The 22,641-nt window shown below is 28.3% G+C and overlaps 1 protein-coding gene across 1 annotated transcript in view; it reads right to left on the bottom strand.

Moving 5' to 3' along the window:
- The window catches only part of LOC119609012, a 62,470-nt gene extending 40,086 nt beyond the window's left edge, over window positions 1-22,384 (bottom strand). Inside the window, exon 1 of the mRNA XM_037963677.1 lies at window positions 22,367-22,384. The gene's annotated coding sequence lies outside the window, so the exon portion shown is untranslated. The remainder of the gene's footprint in view (window positions 1-22,366) is intronic.
- Window positions 22,385-22,641: the final 257 nt, after the last annotated feature.

The raw sequence follows: 22,641 nt of genomic DNA, 5'->3' as shown, positions 1-22,641 counted from the left end.
GATTATTTTTTTTTTTTTTTCTATATATTTTTGTTATGGTTAATTTAGTCGATTACATGTATGTTTTTTTATGTAAGTAATCGAATACATGATTTAATTTTTGTAAAAAAATAATAATAATAAAGCTTTTATGTTGTTTTTAAAGACATTTTGAAGGCGTTGAGTTTCTTTGCTAAAGTAGTTAGTTGCCTGCCTGCCAGTGAACCACTTCAAACATTTGTCATTGGCACAAATTATGAAACAATTTTTGCATTAAGCATATTTAGTAGTTGTCATAAGTCGGTAAATAAATTATTGCAATGTATTGTGAGAATAAAACAAATTGTGTGTGATTAACAATTTATTGGAAAAGCAGACATGGCAGACAACAAATGAAAAATTAAGAAACTTTTGTTTAATATTTTAAAATTAATTAACCTTCGCCCTTTTTGTTATAGAATTTTTAATAAAGTTTTCTTTAGCAAATTCTTGTATAAGTTTTTCTTTTGAGTTTCTATTATATTTAAATTTTTGTTTGATTTTCTTTTAAAATTCCCACATTTAATTATTGTTTAAATTCGTGTTTAATTTCCTAAAGTTTCTCATAACTTTATTAGTTATTAATTTATGAAAATCTTAAAATGAAAATTGTTACCAAGGCTTTAATCTTTATTTTTTTATCTGGTCAAGTTTGTTTGGTTTTGTTTATTAATTTTTTATTATTTATTATTATAAAAATAGTGTAGAATTATTGATAACATCTAGACAATGTAAAATATATAAAAATTTATTGTATGTATATAGAAACATAAACAAACTCAAACTGCTTACTTGTCGTGATTACGTGTAATATTTAATTATTAAAACCAAAAAAAAAAAATATTTTACAAAAAATACTGGGTTAATTGAAGAAATCGTTATAAATTTACCAAGTTGCTTTAGTAAACAATAAATTGGAAAATCAATTACAATTATGTTGCGCAACATTTTTAAGAAAATTTATTAAAATAAAAATGAAAATTATTTAAACAAAATAACCCAGTATATTAAATATTGTTTACAGTTAATAAAACATAGACTGGTCTATAGTCAAGACTATAGACAGATCTATTGGTCAGACTATATCTATAGTCCAGACTATAGACTGATCTATCCTCCAGACTATAGACTGATCTATAGTCCAAACTATAGACTGATCTGTAGTCCAGACTATAGACTGATCTATACTCCAGACTACAGACTGATCTGTAGTCCATATATAGACTGATCTTTAGTCCAGAATATAGAATGATCTATAGTCCAGACTATAGACTGATCTATAGTCTAGAGTATAGACTGATCTATAGCCCAGACTATAGACTGATCTATAGCCCAGACTATAGACTGATCTATAGTCCAGACTATAGACTGATCTTTAGTCCAGACTATATACTGATCTATAGTCCGGACTATAGACTGATCTATAGCCTAGACTATAGACTGATCTATAGCCTAGACTATAGACTGATCTATAGCCTAGACTATAGACTGATCTATAGCCTAGACTATAGACTGATCTATAGCCTAGACTATAAACTGATCTATAGCCTAGTTTATAGACCGATCTATCGTACCAGGCTATAGAGCGATCAATCGTGCCAAACTATATACCAATCTATAGTCAGGACTATAGACTGATCTATAGTTGAGACTATAACTGATCTATAGTACAAAATATATCTATAGTCCAGTCTATTGACGGACCTGTTGTCCAGACTAAAGACTAATCTATAGCGAAAACTATATATATCTATAGTCAATATTTTAGAATAATCTACAGATTTTAAACTGATCTATAGTCCAGACTATGGACTGATCTATAATCCAGACTTTGAACAGATCTATAGTGCAGATTATAAACTGATCTATAGTTAAAGCTATAGACTGATCTATAGTCCAGACCTTTGACTGATCTATAGTATAGAACATAAGCTAAACTCAATTCCAGACTATAGACTGATCTATAGTCCAGACTATAAGCTGATCTATAGTCCATACTTTAGACTAATCTATAGTTTACGGTACTTGCTGATCTATAGTCTAGACTAAGTATACACTGATCTATATAAACTATAGACTAATCTATAGTATAGACTAATCTATAGTATAGACTAATCTATAGTATAGACTAATCTATAGTCTAGACTATAGACTAATCTATAGTCTAGGCTATAGACTGATCTATAGTCCAGACTATAGACTGATCTATAGTCCAGACTATAGACTGATCTATAGTCCAGACTATAGACTGGTCTATAGTCCAGACTATAGACTGGTCTATAGTCCAGACTATAGACTGGTCTATAGTCCAGACTATAGACTGGTCTATAGTCCAGACTATAGACTGATATATTGTCGAGACTACCAACTGATCTGTAGTCCAGATTACCGACTGATCTATAGTCCAGACTTCCGACTAGTTTTTTAATGTCTTTTTGTGTTTTTTTTTTTTCTTATAGAAATTCATTTAAAAGTGAGAGTTTTAATTTCAAGAAATCCAAATAATACTTGATGTAAACCATTAACCTAAAAACAAATGTGTGTTAGATTTTTTATATCTTGAAAGATTTGAAAGCCCCTAAATACATATTTCGTGTAAAAATAATAATTTATTCTAAGAATTTAAACTTAATTTCATTTTAATAACAAAATTAACATAAATTAGCAAAACAATTCAGTTCACACTGAATAATGTCTTAAAAGAATCTGTAATATTTAAGACGGAACACCGTGTTAGCAAAAAAATCTTAAGTAAATTAGGTCAAAACAAAAGAAATAGTTTATTTTATTAATCGGAACACACATATCTTGAAAATCTGTTATAAATTAAAATAAAACATTTCCTGATTTATTTTTTTTTTTTTTTTAATTTTCCTTATTTTTTGCCTAATAATTTAAAAAATTGCCTCATACTCGTTTTGTTTGTAAACAAAAAAATTTTTAAATAAAAATATCTTATTTTTTTGTCTTAATTTTATTTCTTGTATTAAACAATCAATATTTATCACTTTATTTTCTAAAAGTAACAGCTAACAATAGCAACAATCATAAAAAACGTGCTTATTTATTAAAGTATCTATTAAATAGACAACAACAACAAAAAATAAACACAAACAAACCCAATATTTAGTATGTCAAGTTTTTGTCTTGTTCTTGTCGTTTTTTTTTTGCTTTAGTTTAAACAAAAGCAAACAGACAAAATTTTACAAAAAAGTACTCATACGACAGCTTAAGTCAAAGAAAATAGTACCACAATTCTTAAACTAAGCGGCGTTACTACACTATTCTTTTTTTGGCAGCTACAAGGAAACAGTTTTGTGGACATAAACATTTTCTTATAAATATTAACAAAATATGTAATAATGAGATCGCACAGTGGTATAGGAAAAAAAAAAGAGGGAAATAATTCGGTAACTTCTAAACGGTTAATCCGATTTTAATGAAATTTGGTGTGCACAAAGAGGAGGTGTTGTCGAGTTTAGTTTTTGAATTTGGACCTTATAAGCCGACCAGGGGCCCGGCGGGGGGTCCTCAAATTAGGACACCTCGGCTATGTTACATTTTTAAAACGATCCTATTTCTTCATTTGAGTTCCGATTTAAAAATTCGTATATAGAATCTCCTCATTGAGCACTATAAAAAATGTCGTCGTAGCAGTAAATTATCTCTTATAGTTTAGGAGATATTCGCATTTGAATATTAAAATTTTAAAATTTTTACCGTCCTTACTTTAGTTTTTTTGATAATAGCAGGTCCAAATATTTCCGATTTTCGCCATTTTTTTTTATTTGCTTAACAACAAGTTTATATACCAAGCAGTGAAAGAATTATGTAAAAATCATGACTGAGTCCAAAGTTATAGGCATTTAAATTTAAAAAATTAAAAAAAGGCGATTTTTTGTCATTTTTTTGGGAAAAAAGTATCTTTTTCTTTTTAAGTTATCTAAAAAGTTTCTAAGAAGATGTATATAGAATTTATACTTTTTGGAAAGCTGACTTTACATAAAATACGATAAATGAAACAAAACCTAAAAATTTTTGATACCGAGGGGACCAGGTCCATCCAAAAAAACCCTATTTTTTATGGAAAATTAAATTTTGAGCAAAAATTCTCAAATCGCATAGTCGATATCAAATTATAGTGACCTGTTTTATATGACCCAATAAGTTCTTAATCATTTTGTAACGGGTTTCGATAACCCCGCCCCTGGTATGGATATAATAGGCAAAAAACCAAAAAATCCCATTTTTGGGATTTTTTAAAACTTTTTTGGGAATTCCGGGATTTCTAATAAGAAAATTCGAAATTTTTATTTAATTTTGGATTTTGAGTAAAAAAATCTACCTAACTGTAAAATTTCATCAAAAAATATTCATAAATAAAATTTTTATTGCAATTTGAAAAATTTGTATCTTCGCAAAAACTGAATAAAAAACATTTTTTAATTTTTTTTAAAAAAAGTATTCCGCGAATTTTTTAATTTTCAAAAATTATATACAGTTTTGAAAAATAGACAAAATTACCTTTCCATTGATATATAACATGCCTACCCAATGTTTTTTAAGTGACAAATTAATTAGGGAAAACTCAACATCTTTTAGAAAATTTACCTAGCACTATTATTTTCATCCATATATGTAACAAATTTAAGAGTTAACCTTATGGATGAAAATAATAGTGCTAGGCAAATTTTCTAAAAGATGTTGAGTTTTCCCTAATTAATTTGTCACTTAAAAAACATTAGGTAGGCATGTTATATATCAATGGAAAGGTAATTTTGTCTATTTTTCAAAACTGTATATAATTTTTGAAAATTAAAAAATTCGCGGAATACTTTTTTTAAAAAAAATTAAAAAATGTTTTTTATTCAGTTTTTGCGAAGATACAAATTTTTCAAATTGCAATAAAAATTTTATTTATGAATATTTTTTGATGAAATTTTACAGTTAGGTAGATTTTTTTACTCAAAATCCAAAAGTAAATAAAAATTTCGAATTGTCTTATTAGAAATCCCGGAATTCCCAAAAAAGTTTTAAAAAATCCCAAAAATGGGATTTTTTGGTTTTTTGCCTATTATATCCATACCAGGGGCGGGGTTATCGAAACCCGTTACAAAATGATTAAGAACTTATTGTTTCATATAAAACAGGTCACTATAATTTGATATCGACTATGCGATTTGAGAATTTTTGCTCAAAATTTAATTTTCCATAAAAAATAGGGTTTTTTTGGATGGACCTGGTCCCCTCGGTATCAAAAATTTTTAGGTTTTGTTTCATTTATCGTATTTTATGTAAAGTCAGCTTTCCAAAAAGTATAAATTCTATATACATCTTCTTAGAAACTTTTTAGATAACTTAAAAAGAAAAAGATACTTTTTTCCCAAAAAAATGACAAAAAATCGCCTTTTTTTAATTTTTTAAATTTAAATGCCTATAACTTTGGACTCAGTCATGATTTTTACATAATTCTTTCACTGCTTGGTATATAAACTTGTTGTTAAGCAAATAAAAAAAATGGCGAAAATCGGAAATATTTGGACCTGCTATTATCAAAAAAACTAAAGTAAGGACGGTAAAAATTTTAAAATTTTAATATTCAAATGCGAATATCTCCTAAACTATAAGAGATAATTTACTGCTACGACGACATCTTTTATAGTGCTCGATGAGGAGATTCTATATACGAAATTTTTTTTAAATCGGATCTCAAATGAAGAAATAGGATCGTTTTAAAAATTTAACATAGCCGAGGTGTCCTAATTTGAGGACCCCCCGCCGGGCCCCTGGTCGGCTTATAAGGTCCAAATTCAAAACCTAAACTCGACAACACCTCCTCTTTGTGCACACCAAATTTCATTAAAATCGGATTAACCGTTTAGAAGTTACCGAATTATTTCCCTCTTTTTTTTTTCCTATACCACTGTGGATCGTTTATGAAAAGAAAAATAAAACGAATTTGTTATTCACTATAAAGAATGATTCTTTTTAGTAGTCTGATCTATAGTGCAGACTATAGGCTGATCTATAGAACAGATTGTAGACTGTTATATAGTCCAGACTATAGACTGATATATAATTCAAACTGTAAATTGATTTATGGTGCAGACTATAGACTAATCTATAGGCCAAACTATAGACTGATCTATTGTCCTATTGGTTCAGGCTACAGACTGATCTATGGGCCAGTCTATAGACTGATCTATAGGCCAGAATATAGACTGATCTATAGGCCAGACTATAGACTGATCTAAAGGACAGACTAAAGACTGATCTATGGTCCAGGCAATAGACTGATCTATAGACCAATCTATTACCCAGACTATAGACTGATCCACTGTCCAGACTATAGACTGATATATTTTCAAGTCTATAGACTGACTATATATAAATTGAGATATAGTCAAGACTATAGACTGATCTTTTTTCCATTCTATATACTGGTATATAGTGCAGTCTATAGTCAAGACTATAAACTGATCAACAGTTCAGTCTATAAACTGATCTACAGTCCAGTCTACAGACAGATCTATAGTTTAGACTATAAACTGATCTATATTCTAGACTAAAGGCTAATCTATAGTCCAGACTATAGACTGATCTATAGAGCTGGCTATAGACTGATCTATAGTCTAGTCTAAAGACTGATCTATAGTTCAGAATGTAGACTTCTCTATATATCTGACTATAAACTAATCTATAGTGCAAACTATATACTGATCTATAGTCCAGACTATAGGCTGATCTGCAGTCTAGACTATAGACTATCTATAGTTCAGTCTATGGATAGATATATGATCTATAGTCCAAACTATAACTGATCTATTATACAGCCTATAGATTGATCTATAGTCCAGCCTATAGACTAATCTATAATAAATATCCGCAGTCATGATTGATTTCTAGTCCATACTATAGACTGATCTATAATCCAGACTATAGACTGCATTAAATTCTGTAATGATCAATAATTTTTTAAAAAAGAACGTGTTACAAAATAAATATGAGTTTTTGATCGCAAAAAAAAGGTGTGTTTGCCACATACTTTTGGTAGGAGTTTTTTTAACCATTTATTTTGATTCTAATGCATTTTTTTAAAACACATTTATTCACTAAACTCATTTGCATGATTTTGTAAAAAAAATGCGAAATAAAATTATTATAATGATATTTTAATTGTGCATTTTGTTTGTTGCTCTTGTTATGGTTTTTTTGCAATGGCGTGAAAAAATATGATAAATTTTGAATATTAAATATTTTGTATAATTTAAGCTACTGTTACGTTTTGTATAAATAATTTAATAACATATTTTGCTGACACATTAATAACAAAATTTCAATAATTTATTACAAAAAAATTGACAAAATTTCGGAAATTTCAAAAAAAGTTTAACAATACCAAAGTTTGAGTTTTGTTTTAAAAAATTATATAAATTTTTAAATGTAGTTTTTACTCAATTTTAATTTAATAACTCTCATATTATTTTGTTTAAGCAAATAGTTATCCATGTCATATTATTTTACTATTTTTAAATATTTAACATTGAACTTATTACTTTTTCAATTTGTTACAATTTACCATTCATATAGTATAAAATTTTCGTTTAAAGTTTATTATTTAATTTAATTGTTTAATCATTATGCTTTAATAAAATGTCTTTTATTTTATTATAAATTAATCATAATTTTAATAATTGTTATAAATATTACTTTTAACAATCTTTTTCCTTTTCATATTTTAAACAATTAATTTAATTTTGCGTTCGAAAAAACACCAAACACCCATTCATAAAAATCTTAAAACCAGTTAATTAAACTTTAAAATGATTTCATTTAAATCATTTTAACACAGTTGGTTTTTTTGTACATTTAAATAAAATTGATTAATTATTTATTTTGTATTTTAAATTCTTAATCACACAAAAAACCAATAATAAAAAAGGCAAAAATATTAATGAAAATTTTAATTAAATGTTAGTGTTTTTAAAAGCCAAAAAATTACCTTCAATTATTATTTTTTAAAGAATGGTGTAAACTTTGTGGTTTCTCATAAATATATTGCATTAAAACATTAATGTTTGAATTTATTAATAACTAATTGAAATCAGTTAATAAATTTTTTTTTTTATAAAAATTGGAATTTGTTTTGGTAATGTTGGAACTTTACGCATGAATTCCATAGTTACATTAATTAAAAGTTAAATGGTGTTGCAAAATATAGTGTTATCAAATGAGATGTTTGAAAAAATGTGTGATATATAGTTCAGACCTTACACTGATATATAGTCCAGACTATAGACTGAACTATATTCCAGACTATAGACTGATCTATAGTCCAGACTATAGACTGATCTATAGTCTAGACTATTGACTGATCTATAGTCCAGACTATAGACTGATCTATAGTCCAGACTATAGACTGATCTATAGTCCAGACTATAGACTGATCTATAGACCAGACTATAGACTGATCTATATTCCAGACTATAGACTGATCTATGGTCCAGACTATAGATTGATCTATAGTCCAGACTATAGATCAGTCTCCAGATCAGATCCAGACTATAAACTGATCTATATTCCAGACTATAGACTGATCTATAGTCCAGACTATAGACTGATCTATAGTCCAGACTATAGACTGATCTATAGTCCAGACTATAGACTGATCTATAGTCCAGACTATAGACTGATCTATAGTCCAGACTATAGACTGATCTATAGTCCAGACTATAGACTGATCTATAGTCCAGACTATAGACTGATCTATAGTCCAGACTATAGACTGATCTATAGTCCACACTATAGACAGATCTATATTCCAGACTATAGACTGATCTATAGTCCAGACTATAGACTGATCTATAGTCCAGACTATAGACTGATCTATAGTCCAGACTATAGACTAATCTATAGTCCAGACTATAGACTAATCTATAGTCCAGACTATAGATTGATCTATAGTCCAGACTATAGACTGATCTATAGTCCAGACTATAGACTGATCTATAGTCCAGACTATAGACTAATCTATAGTCCAGACTATAGACTAATCTATAGTCCAGACTATAGACTAATCTATAGTCCAGACTATAAACTGATCTATAGCCCAGGCTATAGATTGATCTATAGTCCAGACTATAGAATGATCTATAGCCCAGACTATAGACTGATCTATAGTCCAGACTATAGACTGATCTATAGTACAGGCTATAGACTGATCTATAGTCTAGACTATAAACTGATCTATGGTCCAGACTATAGACTGATCTATATTCCAAACAACAGCCTATAAAGTGATCTTTAGCCCTGACAAAGACCGATTTATAGTCCAGAAATATACTAATCTATATTCCAGACTATAGACTGATATATAGTCCCGACTATAGAGTAATCTATAGTCCAGACTAGAGACTGATCTATATTCGAAACTATATACTGATATGTATATAAAAACCATAGACTGATCTATAGCCAGACTATAGTCCAGATTATAGACTGTTCTATAGATTATACTGTTGACTGATCTATATTACAGACTACAAACCGATCTACAATCTAGACTATAAACCGTTCTATAGTCCACACTGAATGCTTATTTATAATTAAGGCTTTAGTGACGACTATAATGAAGACCATAGACTAATCTCTATATTGTTTTATTTTATTTATAATATAACAACTCTTTTATAGAACCTCTTTACCACTGGTTGTGTTAAAAAAAACTTACTTAATTCTTAAGTAAAATTACACACAATGTGTGAAATCATCCTTTCATTAAGCACGCAAAAGCAACAATAAAAAAACAGACATTAAGCAAAGGTCATTTAAAAACAATAAATTGTTTAAATTATAGTTTAATTAAAAAAACATAATTTCATTTACTAAAACTATATTTAAAAACAGCTGCTTAAAGTCACGTAAATTACTTAGTAAAAAAGAACCTTAAAAAGTACTCACGTGCCGGTAATTGCACGCACTTAAAAAAAGGTACTAAACTACACACTTTATGCTACCGGAGTTTTAAAAAATATTTTAAAACTTGTCTTACAAGCTGCAGCTATTTAAAAAATCATAAAAAACTTATTTAGCTGTCTTACAAAACATAAGCTACGCAATATTTTCAAGCTCTTAGCAAAAAATTCTTTTACTATTTTTAGTAGTATTACAACCATTCATTCATTGCAACCTTATAAACAGATAAAATTCAATATTCAAGTTCAGGGTGAAGGCTGTCGCAGCAAAAATAACTGCAGTTATGCACGTTTCAGTATGTGGTTTCAGTTTTGAGCAGATGAAGAAATAAAGGCTTGAAAAACCAGCATTCAAGATAAAAAAAAAATAAAACAACTTTATAAATAAATTACCAGATATTTTTGTAACAACAACTCTCATTTTCAATTGCCACAAAAGTGTGCCTAAAAAACATACATACGTGCGTGAGTTTGAAGCAAAAAAAAAACAAACTAAACTAAAAGCTGTTTTCAAATAAATAAAAATCAAATCTATAAGTTGGTCAGACAGGCATTTTTTACTTGGTATCAAGTATCTTGAACAAAATGTTGGAAAATTGCAAAAAAAAATGTAAACAAATAGTAAATGCGTGCCAATGATTGTAGGTTTTTTTGTCGGATTTTTTTTATAAATTTTATCGAAAAAAAAAAAACATATTTTGCATGCCACATGACAAACACTTAGACCCCATGGAGACACACGCATTTAATTTCAGCACATTTGCATGGAAATGTTGACTGTGACTCTGACCGAGTGTGTGGTGGCCTTTGTCATTTTTTACAATTTTGTGTTTTTTTCTTGTGAAATTGTTTCAAAACAATAAAACTTGTAACATTTTTTTTTGGGTGCCATGATTTGGCATACAAATTTGTTAACATTAATCTTGAGAGAAATTGTTTGAAACCAGTCAAAAATTATACATGCAATTTCTCCAAAATAGACATAAATCTTGATGTGACTTAAACTTTGTTGCGAAATTTTGCTAAACTAAATGAATTTATGTTTATCAGTTTTGATATCTTTTAGGATAACAAATTTTAAAATTTTGAAAATATTAAACCAGTAGATTGTTCCACGCTATAGATAGATCTGTAGTCGAGGCTATTGACTGATATAAAGTTTAAAATGTAAAATGATTTATATTCTCAACTATAGACTGATCTACAGTAACCACTATAGACTGTTCTATATTCCCAACTATAGACTGATATACATATAATCCCTACTATAGACTGATCTATAGTCCAGACTATAGACTGCTCTATAGTCCAGACTATAGACTGCTCTATAGTCCAGACTGTAGACTGATCTATAGTCCAGACTATAGACTGATCTATAGTCCAGACTATAGACTGATCTATAGTCCAGACTATAGACTGATCTATAGTCCAGACTATAGACTGATCTATAGTCCATACTATAGACTGATCTATAGTCCAGACTATGGACTAATATATAGTCCAGACTATAGACTGATCTATAGTCCAGACTATAGACTGATCTATAGTCCAGACTATGTACTGGTCTATAGTCCAAACTATAGACTGATCTATAGTCCAGACTATAGACTGATCCATACTCCACATTATAGACTAATTTATAGCCCAGATTGTTGACTGATCTATAGTCCAAACTATAGACTGATCTATAGTCCAGACTATAGACTGATCTATAGTCCAAACTATAGACTGATCTATAGTCCAGACTATAGACTGATCTATAGTCCAGATTATAGATCTAATTATAGTCTGGGCTATAGATCAATCTATAGTATGGACTATAGTTCAGTCTATAATCTGATCTATAGTCCAGACTATAGACTGATCTATAGTCCAGATTATAGACTGAACTATAATCCATACTATAGATTGGTCTATAGCCCAGACTATAATTAGATCTATAATCCAGACTATAGATTGATTTATAGTTCAGATAAAGAATGATATATTGTCCTGACTATAGAATGATCTATAATCCTGACTATAAAATGATCTATAATGATCTATAATCCAGACTATAGAATGATCTACAATCTAGACTATAGAATGATCCATAGTTCAGACTATAGAATGATCCATAGACCAGACTATAGACTGATCTATAGTCCAGACAATAGACTGATCTATAGTCCAGTCAATAGACTGATCTGTAGTCCAGACTATAGACTGATCTATAGTCCAGTCAATAGACTGATCTGTAGTCCAGACTATAGACTGATCTATAGTCCAGACTATAGACTGATCTATAGTCCAGACTATAGACTGATCTATAGTCCAGACTATGTACTGGTCTATAGTCCAAACTATAGACTGATCTATAGTCCAGACTATAGACTGATCCATACTCCACATTATAGACTAATTTATAGCCCAGATTGTTGACTGATCTATAGTCCAAACTATAGACTGATCTATAGTCCAGACTATAGACTGATCTATAGTCCAAACTATAGACTGATCTATAGTCCAGACTATAGACTGATCTATACTCCAAACTATAGACTGATCATTACTCCAGACTATAGACTGATTTATAGTCCAGACTATAGACTATAGACTAATCTATATTCCAGACTAAAGAGTGATCTATAGTCCAGACTCTAGAATTCGTAAGGAAAATATTAACATTTTAAATAGTTTTAATGTAGACAGACAATAGACTGATCTATAGTCCAGTCAATAGACTGATCTGTAGTACAGACTATAGACTGATCTATAGTGCAGACTATAGACTGATCTATAGTCCAGACTATAGACTGATCTATACTCCAAACTATAGACTGATCATTACTCCAGACTATAGACTGATTTATAGTCCAGACTATAGACTGATCTGTAGTCCTGACTTAAGACTGACCTATAGTTCAGACTATAGACTAATCTATATTCCAGACTAAAGAGTGATCTATAGTCCAGACTCTAAAATTCGTAAGGAAAATATTAACATTTTAAATAGTTTTAATGTATTTTTCACATAGAAATATTTAATTACTCCTTAAAGTGTCCCACTTTTAGTTAAACTACATTTACAAATTATGACTAAATTTATTTTATTGGTTATATCCTAAAATCATGGTTCTAAATAGTATGTGTTTATTACTTTTATAACTATTAAAATCAATTACAAACTACAACTTCCCATAAAATGTTGTGCTAAAATGTTCCACTTCCATTCATAAAATTCACATACAATTTTTTTATATAAATAATTTAGCAGTTGTCATTTTTATAAAAACCACATAAGATAAATTACTAACAACTGCTGTAAAAAAAATCAAACAAAATTAAGATATTATATATTTGTAAAAGTAAATATATAATTTTATTATAACAAATTACCATACAATGCCTAAAACAAACAAAAAAATCAGCGTACCACTTTATTAAAATGTTTAAAAGTTTAAAGACTTGAACGGTTAATAATTCTTTTTTTTTTTCTTATACGTGAGTCTGTTTTTTTCTGTTAACTTTAACTTTTAAACGCAACGATTAAGTCAAAATAAAAACACAAGCAATTAATTAAAACACTTTTGCAAAAAAAAGTTAAAGAAATAAGTTAGAAAAATGGTGAGTCGAATGTACGCATGTGTCTTGCTAGTAACCTTTTGCGCAAATATGTATGATCAGTGATCACAACAATCTTTTTAGTGATCACAAGAATATAATTTTAAATACATTTTGGGAACCGATCTTAAGTTAGGTAAGATCACTAAGTCAAGACTATATAGTAATCGTTAATCTAGTTAGACTATAGACTGATCTGTATTCAACACTATAGACTGATCTATAGTCAAGACTACAGACGGATCAATATTCAAGAATATAGACTGATTTTTAGTACAGACTATAGAGTGATCTATAGTCAAGATTATAGAGTTATCTATAGTCAAGATTATAGAGTTATCTATAGTCAATAACTAAAGAGTGATCAATAGTCAACACTATAGATTGGTCTTTAGTACAGACTATAGAGTCAAGACTATAGAGTGATCTATAGTCAAGACAATAAAGTGATGTATAGTCAAGGTCTATAGAAAGAACTTAAGAATGATCAATAGCCAAGACTATGTGTTAATCTGTAGTCAATACTATATATGATTCTTAGTCAAGACTATAGACTGATCCGTAGTTAAGATAGACTGATCTACAATCAAGTCTATGAACTGTCTGTACAAACAAATCGACTGATATATAGTCCAAACTATAGACTTGCCTATATTTTAACTATAGACTGATCTATACAGTTAAAAAGAAATACAATTCTTCAGTTTTCTTAACGAAATCAGAATAAATTTTGTATAAATTCTCAAACACTTGCTACATCTGTTTAACGTAAAATATTGCACCTTTATGAAAAAAAAAAAAATCAACAAAAATGTTTAACACGATGTCACCTAACCAAAGAACAATAAATAATATGTATTTTACAACTCTCAACAAAATGAGGGTATACTATGAGCGCCAATAGTATGTATACACCTAGTCAAAAGACTGATTTATAGTCAAGACTATAGACTGATCTGTATAAGAATTCCTTGAAAGAAAGATTTTGCCTGAAAATTTTTGTTAAAAGAAACAAAATAATTTACAGGTGTTTGTATACTTTTAACGCTCATAGCACAAACAGAAACAGATTAAGATAACTTTTGACACATCGTTAAACTTGGTAAAGTTAATTTGAGAAGCTCGGCGGTTGGTGGTTGCTAACAAAAATAAAACAAACAGATAAGCAAACAGTTTTTTTTTAAATAAAAAATAAAAAACCAAGAAAAAATGTATATAAAAGTTTGCAAATTGTTGTAAAAAAAATAATATCACTGCAATAGTAATTAATTGCCTTAATAAAAATTCCCACCATATATGTATATATGTATGTATATGTATAAACCACAAAAAATTATAAGAATAAATTATAGAAAATTGTAAAAAGTGAAAGATGTAAAAACCATGATCTATTAAAAAAAAAAACTGTGTAATATTTATTTATGCGCATAATAATTAAAGTTTAAAGTTTATTTAAGAGTTGAATGAAAGTAAAGGGGGAAGAGATAATATTTATTTAACACGAGCTTGGCTTAAAGGGATTATCAACAAAATCTGAGTATTAAAATTAAAATATTATAGATTTTATTAGCAAGAAAACAAAATAGATTTATGTTAAGTGAGCACGCGTTTTTAGAAATGTTGTGAAAGGGAAGGAAATAAAAAAATATTTTAAAGTTTTGTAGGGTTTGAAGAAGTATTTTTTAAAGTAAAGACTACAGACTGATCTATAGTGAAGACTATATACTGATCTATACTATAGATACTGATCTAGACTATATACTGATCAAGACTATAGACTGATTTACAGTCAAGACTGATATATACGGAAGACTATAAACTGATCTATACTGAAGACCATAGACTGATCTATATATATATATATATAGTTAAGACTATAGACTGATCTATAGTCAAGACTATAGACTGATCAATAGTCAAGACTATAGACTGAACTATAGTCAAAACTATAGATTGATCTATAGTCAAGACTATAGACTGATCTACAGTCATGGCTATAGACTGATCTATAGTTAAGACTATAGACTGATCTATAGTTAAGACTATATACTGATCTATAGTCAAGACTATAGGCTGATCTATAGTCAAGACTATAGACTGATCTATAGTCATGACTATAGACTAATCTATAGTCAAGATTATAGACTAATCTACAGTCAAGACTATAGACTGATCTATAGTCAAGACTATAGACTGATCTATAGTCAAGACTATAGACTGATCTATAGTCAAGACTATAGACTGATCTATAGTCAAGACTATAGACTGATCTATAGTCAAGACTATAGACTAATCTATAGTCAAGACTATAGACTGATCTATAGTCAAGACTATAGACTAATCTATAGTCAAGACTATAGACTGATCTATAGTCAAGACTATAGACTAATCTATAGTCAAGACTATAGACTAATCTATAGTTAAGACTATAGACTGATCTATAGTCAAGACTATAGACTGATCTATAGTCAAGACTATAGACTGATCTATAGTCAAGACTATAGACTGATCTATAGTCAAGACTATAGACTGATCTATAGTCAAGACTATAAACTGATATATAGTCAGACTATAGACTGATATATAGTCAGACTATAGACTGATCTATAGTCAGACTATAGACTGATTTATAGTCAGACTTTAGACTGATCTATAGTCAAGACTATAGACTGATCTATAGTCAAGGCTATAGATTCATATAGAGTCAGACTGATTTATAGTCAGACTAAAGACAAGACTTTAGACTGATCTATAATCAGACTAAAGACAGAAGTTTAGATTGATCTATGGTCAGACTATAGACTGATCTATAGTCAGACTATAGACTGATCATACTATAGATTGATCTATAGTTTTCTATCTATAATTTATTTGGAGACTAGTCTATAGTCCAGATTATTAACTGATCTATATATATAGTCCTCATTATAGATAGATATTGTATGTAGATCTAAAGTCCAGATTATATACTGATCTTTAGGAAAGATTATAGAAAGATCTATGGTACAGATTTAAGACTTTTTAGCCCAGATTATAGACTGTTCTATATTCCAAACTATAGACTTATCTATAGTCCAGGATATAGGTATATATAAAACAAACACTATAGGGAAAACTAAATGCTGATCTATAGACGAAACTTCTTTCCTTTAGAATTCCGTCAATACAGTGGACAATTTAAAATTTGCCACCAAAAAAGATTTTTTGTTTCTGAAAACTTTTAAAAACGCTATAAAACTAAACATTTTATAAAAATTCTTTAAATTTTTTATTTATTTAAAAATTTTTTGATTAAATGCTTTTTAATAAAGCAATTTATTAAGAGGAAAATCTTTCACTTTTAAAAAAATTTAAACAAAAAACATTTGAAATGCTTTTTTTATTAAACTACAAATTACTATAATTAAAATAGCTATTGTATTGCCAATTTTCCGTATTTTCCAATAGAAAAAACTGATAATAACAACAACACCTAAGAAATAAAACAAAAGACTGAAGCAACAAACTTGTACAAATAACAGCAAACTGCATCCGAATGTTTGGTGGATTTTTTTAATTTTATTTTTTTTTCAAAGCAAAGTCTAGTTTTTATTTTAAATTAAGTTTCATTCAACAATTATAAATACTTACGAATTTCATATTGAAGATTTGTGTGTGTGTGAGTTTGTGGATGTAGAGATTATAAAAAAATAATTAAATATAAAATTTTGTAAATTTGTTTAATAAATTACAAAAATTTTAATTTTTTGTTAAAAAAGTAACACTATTTGACAAATATAAATAACACTGTTTTAATTAAATTTTTATTTTTTAAATTTTCTTTAATAATTTATTTAAATTATTAAAAATTTTCTTTTTTCTCTTTAATAGGGATTTTTTGTTTACTATAATAAATTTTAAATAATTTTATAATTTTGTAATTATTTATGTATTTATTTTATAACTTTACAAAACAATTAATGTTGTAATTGATTACAAAAGATTTTGTTTAATTATTGCTTTACAAACACGATTCGCGTGGTTTTGTTTAAAGCGTTTTTAATTTTTTTTTAATTTTTTTTTTTTATTTTTCAATAAATTTTGTTTTATTATAAAACAATAAAAAGCATTGGGAGTATTTAATAAAATTGTTAAATTTTCTTAATGAAAACGAAACAAAAACGAGAGAGTTTTTTTTTTGAAATAGAAAAACGAACGATTTTCTGAACGTTAAAGTGTTAACAGTGGAAGTAAAACGTTTAATGATTTTCAACGGATATGCTTTGTTGGTTTTATATTAAACATTAAACACTCACTAAATAAAAAAACTCAAAACGCGCACTCACAGTGGTTTTAAGACAGTAAAAGCCAAGCAGCAAAAACACAAAAGCTCATTAAACAAAACAAAGCTGAGCAGCAGCAGTGAAACACCACCAACCAGTCATGCAGTAAGCCAAACAACCACCTCCAGTTCAAACTGAAGGTTTATGCTTAAACCAAGCTCTTTGTAGTTGTTATTGCTTTAAGCTTTATTCTCTTAACAAAACAATTACAAGGGGTGAATTTTTTTTTTTTTTATTTTGTTCAAACATCAGAAACCTGTGAGTGTTTAAATGAGTGAGTTTTTATAACTTTACTCAATGCTTCTGCTCTTGAGTTTTAATCTGAGTTTATTTTTAGTTTTTAACTGAATTGTATTCTTTCTAATTGAAATTGACAACTTTTACTTATAAAAATAAATGTTTTTTTTAGCATTTCGTTTTAAAATGATTCATTTAGTATTTTTGTTGCTTTAGATATTTATTGGAAGTTCATTATACCTTTCACTGTAATTGTTTTACATTGTGTAACTGAGTGCTGAGTTCTTTCTATATTGTGAAATTGTTTTGTTTAACTGGAGATGTTAATGGGTTTTTGTAATTTCTTAAAAATTAATTGCCTTGTCCTCCAATTCATGCTTTCATTGTTAGTGATTTTTTTTTCATTATTTTAATAACTATTATTTAAAATAAATATATATATATATATATATTAGTTACAAAATGTAACGGAAATGTGGTATTGTTCTAGAAGTTAATTGAATAGTTGGCGAAATTATAGAAATCAGGAATTAACGGCATATTGTGTAATTATTTTAGGCTTAGGGCTAGTCAACAGAGTATACAATATACTAATATGTTCATAGACTATTCAATATATGTACTAGTACATAGGCTAGTCAATTGACTAGCCTATAGGCACTACAATAGACTGGTCAATAGACTGGTCAATAGGCTTCTCAATAGCCAATAGACCAGTCAATACACTAATCAACAGACCAGACTATAGTCTACTGACTGGTCAAAAGAGCAGTCACTTTACTAGTCAATAGGACTAGCAATCAATATTAGTCAATAGGACAATAGACTAGCCAACAAGGTAGTCAATAGACTAACCAAGTTAGAGAATAGTTAATAGATATCTCAATAGACTAGTCATTATACTAGTCAATATACCCGTCAATAGACAAGTTAATAGACTAGTCAATAGACTAGACAATAGACTAGACAATAGACTAGTCACTATACTAGCCAATAGACTAGACAATAGACTAGTCACTATACTAGCCAATAGACTAGACAATAGACTAGTCAATAGACTAGACAATAGACTAGTCAATAGACTAGACAATAGACTAGTAAATAGACTAGACAATAGACTAGTCAATAGACTAGCCAATATGTCAGTCAACACACTATACGAAAGACTAATAAGTAGACAAGTCAGTAGGTTAGTCAATATACTAATCAATAGACCAGTCAATAAATCATTCAATATTCTAGGCAATCAATAGACTACTGAGGGAACTAGTCAATAGACTAGCCAATAGACTAGCCAATGACTAGTCAATACACTTGTCAATAGAGTTCTCAATAGACTAGCTTAGTCAGCAGTCTAGCGTCTTCAATAGACTAGTCAAAAGTCTAATAAATTGACTAGTTAGAAGAATAGACTTCTCAATAGACAAGTCAATAGACTAGTCAATAGACTAGTCAATAGACAAGTCAATAGACTAGTCAATAGACAAGCCAATGAACTAATCAATAGACTAGCCAATAGACCAGTCAACAGCCTAGTCAATAGACTAGCCAATAGACTAGTCAATAGACTAGCCAATAGACTAGTCAATAGACTAGCCAATAGACCAGTCAACAGACTATGCAAAAGACTAATAAGTAGACTAGTCAGTAAAGTAGTCAATAGATCAGTCAATATACTAGGCAATTAATAGACTACAAAAGGGACTAGTCAATAGACTAACCAATAGACCAACCAATATACTACTCAATATAATGGCCAATAGACCAGTAAATAGACTGGTCAAGAGAGCAAGGACGAGTTAATAGAATAGTCAATAGACTATTCAATATATTAGTTAATAGGCTAGTCAATAGACTAGCCAATAGACCAGTCAACAGACTATGCAAATGACTAATAAGTAGACTAGTCAGTAGATTAGTCTATATACTAATCAACAGACCAGTCGATAGATCAGTCAATATACTAGGCAATCAATAGACTCCACATGTGGCTAATCAATAGACTAGCCAATAGACTAGTCAACAGATTAAACATGGGACTAATCAATAGACTAGCAAATAGACTAACGAATAGACTAACGAATAGACTACCCAATAGACTATTCAAGAAATTATTTAATAGACTATCAATAGACTAGTATATAGACAAGTCGATAGACAGTCAACAGACTATTCAATAGGCTAATTAGTAGATTTGTCAATATACTAATTAATATATCAGTCAATATACTAGGCCAATCAATAGACTACTCAAGAGAATAGTCAATAGCCTAGGCAAACGATTAGTCAATACACTTATCAATTGACTTGTCAATAGACTAGTCCAAAGAATAATCTATTGACTAGTTAGTAGACCAGTCAATAGACCAATCAATAAAATAGCCAATAGACCAATCAATAGAATAGGCAATAGACCAATCAAAAGACTAATCATTAGACTAGTCATTATATTAAGCAATAGAGCAATCAATAGTGTAGTCAATTGATCAATCAATTTGCTATGCACTAGACCAATCAATAGACTAGACTAGACAATAGACTTTTCAATACTCTTGCTAATGGGCTAGTCAAGTTCAAAATATGGGCTACTTACTTTACACTACATAACTTCGATGTTAAAATGTACAGACTTTTACAGGACTTTTTAAAATTAGTTAATCCTTAAGTTTATTACAATTCTTAGTCATTGAGTTTTTTTTAAATGTAAATGAAAAAATCCAATAAGTGTTTGAAATTCTATAAAAGTATTGTTTAAGAAAAAAAAAAAGAAATTTTTCAATAAAAATCTACCCACACCAAACAATTAATGAGTGGAATGGTAATTAATAAGAAATTTTATTTAATTTAAGCTCGTCACTAGCTACTCTTGATTTAAACGTCATAATTAAATTATAATACACAAAATTACGCAATTCACAGAACATGAAAGCCATGAAATGGATTACGTATAAAGTTTGATAAATTCCTTTTAATGGAATAAAATCCCAAATAACATTTAAAAGCTATTTATAAAACCTTTAAAGCAAATAACAAAATTTATGCAAAATACTTAACTTAACCGGTTAAAAATCTATTAAGTTAAATGGTGTAATTTTCTAAAAAAAAAAACCTAAAAAGGAAACTCTCTGTATTAGTAATCAGATTAATTCTTGAAATTGTCTTATTACATATAAATATAATAATAATAATAAAAAAACGTGTTAATAAATTTGTTATTTTTATAATAAGCCATTAAGTTAAATTAAACAATTTCTACCAACAAATGGTCCTTCGCTACAAATAAGGTATGTGTCTTAAGTCTTTCGTTTTCCTACAAACAAACAACTGAATTTTAAATATTTCTTAAGACCTCGTGTTTTATATTTTGATATTTATATGTTGTTTTATTCTTGTTTTTTATATATATTTCTTATTCTTGTTTTCTATCACATGACACTTAAAATAATTAGTTCTCTGTGAAACCTTCTTATGAACAAATTAATGCATTATTTATTTAACAAAAACATAATCTTTAATGTCTGTAATCTAAGTAGTTTCAAGTTCAAGGCCTTATATAAACACTGAAGTTTTACAACTTATATATACAACTTGTTGCTGTTCAATCGAAAACCAACATTAATATATAAAGATAAACTGTTCCAGTCCATATACTTTGAAAGTATAAAATATTTCTAAAACATTGACGGAATCTGAATGACTTGTCAATTTAGCGACAGGTGTGTGTGTGTGTGTATGTTCTAGTGGTTTAAGTAACTAAGAAAAAAAAGCCAACAAAACAAAGTCAATTAAATTGTTTAGCATTGTGAATTGAATTGTTAAGGTTTTTATTTTATTTAACGTTTAATTGATAACTTAAAACTATTTTTAATTATTTTATAATGTAAATAAAAGAAACAACAAAAAAATATGTATTTTAAATCATTAACACAATTTACAAGCATAATAACTATTGAATATTTCAATACTAAACAAAAAGGACAGTAAAAACGATTTTTTTCTATTAGTAACCACATACACCAGAAAAATATTGACAGTCATTGGTTTAAGAAACTAGTTTATTTTTAGCATTAAGTCGTGGCACGTGTGCTTAAAGAAACGGAACGGGATATTAAACATGTAATTGTGAATTGTAATAATAAATTATAAAAATAATAGTTTTAGAATTACAATTAAATAAAATTTGCAATAAGAATTTCAAATAAATAAACTTACCCATTTTTGAGCAAAAGTAAACTGGAAAGAATAAAAAATAAATAAAAATTAGTATCAGAATATACATATGTCTGAATATATATTTATAGGTTCAATATTGCATAAAAACCAAAAAGTACCAGTTAAACAACAAAAAAGTACCAAAAATCCTGTTTAATTTCACGTTTTTAGGTTCAATATTGTAGAATATTCAAAAAGTACCTTTTGAAGAAGGAAATAGTACCAAAAACTCCCCCTGTTCATACTTACATCCAACCTCAACTAGTTTAATTTCA

Source organism: Lucilia sericata, unplaced genomic scaffold (assembly GCF_015586225.1).
Source record: "Lucilia sericata isolate MDLA Ls3-8-SP2 unplaced genomic scaffold, ASM1558622v1 Contig000913F_arrow, whole genome shotgun sequence".
In the NCBI taxonomy this organism is placed as follows: Eukaryota; Metazoa; Arthropoda; class Insecta; order Diptera; family Calliphoridae; genus Lucilia; species Lucilia sericata.
The sequence above is the reverse complement of the archived record's forward strand: the minus strand, read 5'-3'. Positions and strand labels throughout refer to the sequence as shown.